The following is a 2,400-nucleotide window of genomic DNA, read 5'->3' as shown; positions in this document are numbered from 1 at the left end:
TTTCCCACGGTATCCCCTAACCCGACAGGTCAAAGACTAATTCGTCGCGGTACTGAGTTCCATTTAAGGGTTTGCCGCTGGCCAATGGGTTGCTGCATGCACAAGGCAGGATTCTAACCCATTTTAGAGTTTACTGTTCATATTATGCACAAAAGTCATTGTCTATCTAACAAAGTCCTTATCTATTTATTAATAAGCAAATAAAATTCTGTAACAATGTAATATGAATAAAAATTCACCACATTTATCTATAATGGTACGATATATATAATATATTTATATTTATATTACAATGTGTCATTATTTACTAGCAATATCAATATCTTTATTCTTTGTAGCGCTTCGCCACTAATATATAAGTATATATATTTAAATCTCCACCATATCAACTGGTAGTAGGTGGCTCCACTGGTGCTTCTCCTTCCGGAGGCCCAACTGGTGGTGTATCTGGCAAGCCGGGTGTCGATGGCGACGGTAACGGCAAGGAGGGTGGCGATGGGAATGGGAATGTGAATGGCGAACCGGGTGTTAACGGCAATGGGGGGAATTGGAGTGGGGGTAATTGACCGATTGGGGGGAATTGGAGTGGGGGCAATTGACCGATTGGGGGGAATCGGAATGGGGGAAGTTGACCGATTGGGGGTAATTGGCCGATTGGGGGGAATTGGAATGGGGGGAATAGGCCGAGTGGGGGGAATGGAAATCGGAAGGTGTTAGTGCCTGATATTTGAATCATGAAAAATTATTAGATCATGTGTGTTATCATATTAGTTAAAACATATGAAAATTACATGCAACTTTTTCATTTAACATATATATGAAAAAATCGTAACTCAAGTACTCAACCGAGGAAGTCCATAAGCACTTTATAATTTTTTTTAATAATTGAATGTTTAAAAAGAAGGCGGGTAGGAATTAATTAAAAAAATAAATAAAAGGATGAACCTAATAATAACCTGATGATTTTGAGTCAGAAGATGTCTCGCCGGGAAAATTCCTAGCGGAGATAAGAACCACCCCGATAAAGAGGGTTAGGACGAGCAAGCTATTCTTAGAATTCATTTTTCACAAGAAAATTAAAACAATTGTATAGTGCGTGAATTTTTGTGATATTGATGTTAAAAACTTGATAATAGGGCACTTTATATAGGATGTAGTGTGCTTCACTTGGAGATTGGGTTGATAAGAGTTAATTTATTTGTTATTTTTTTTCCTTATATTTAATCGTGGTCATTGTTTAATTTCCTTATTAATTTTTAGTAAAAAATCCATTCATAGTTAATCGTAATAAAATGCATTGGAGTGAGCATTCAATATTTTCAATATGGATTTAATCGTGATGAAAATTGTACTAATAGATATTGATGATGACTACCAAAAATAATTTATATATCTAGCTACCACGATAAATTGTAGACGAAACAAGTGTATTTTAAATTTATCATGCATAATATGCATGTCAAATTGGAATCAAACACTGAAATTTGAGAAGCTACTATATATTTCAATTTTTTTTAAATTTTTTTTCCTAAAATAAAAAATTGAAACCTTCAAAATTGATCAATCTTAGTCTAATTTATATATATATACAAAAAAATAAAGTTATACGTTAGAATTTACTCTTATACAAATGGACTAGTACATATACATGAGTTATCATAATTTGATATGAAATATAATTTTTTTATTTAAATATAAAAAAATGATTAATTTTTAAAATACATATGTTTTAAAAATAAGTCCAAAATTTGCCAAATCTATTTCATTTAAAGGGCCTGTGATTTCATTCCATTTCTCACTTATCTACCATTTAGAACCTGCGCCTGCAAAATGGACCTACTATATATATATATGAAAATTGTATGGTGCTTACATAAAAAATTAACATATTATACTTTCAATAGGAGGTGTATCATAAAACTGCCACGTATATGGGTTTGGGCTTGGGGTGTCTTTGGGACGCCACTTATAGTTCCAGCATGATGAGGCCAAGGGTTATTTTTGTTGTAAGATAAATAAATAAAAAAATATATAAAATATAGAAATATAATAAATCATTCTAGTATTAATATTTTTTAATATTAGTATTTTAACATAACTGACATAGATTGTATGTATTTTAATATATAAAGAAAAAGAGAGAAGTATTGTATGTAGGAGTGATTTTTTATTTGGTGTGTCATGTTTTAGGTTAAGAAGTCTTATTTATACATATATGAGTTTATTATTTTCAAACTTGATTAAAGGTTGATCTTGTTTTGTTAACGATATAATAAGCATTAAAAGCTTAGAAAGTGAATTCACTAGTATTATTAATACCAACTATTTTAAATAAATTTTTTAAAAATTATACTTTTAATCGAATATTTTGAATAAATAATCTTGCAAACGCTAGGTTGC

The 2,400-nt window shown here is 30.9% G+C and overlaps 1 non-coding gene across 1 annotated transcript; it reads right to left on the bottom strand.

Annotated features, from left to right (window-relative positions):
• Positions 1-224: 224 nt before the first annotated feature.
• On the bottom strand, positions 225-1,099 carry LOC114924267 (uncharacterized). The gene is made up of 2 exons (XR_011863408.1): positions 957-1,099; positions 225-720 (listed from the first exon to the last, which is right to left on the bottom strand). It is a non-coding gene; the product is annotated as an uncharacterized protein (transcript).
• Between the last annotated feature and the right edge of the window lie 1,301 nt (positions 1,100-2,400).

This window comes from Arachis hypogaea, chromosome 7, assembly GCF_003086295.3.
Source record: "Arachis hypogaea cultivar Tifrunner chromosome 7, arahy.Tifrunner.gnm2.J5K5, whole genome shotgun sequence".
NCBI lineage: Eukaryota > Viridiplantae > Streptophyta > Magnoliopsida > Fabales > Fabaceae > Arachis > Arachis hypogaea.
The sequence above is the reverse complement of the archived record's forward strand: the minus strand, read 5'-3'. Positions and strand labels throughout refer to the sequence as shown.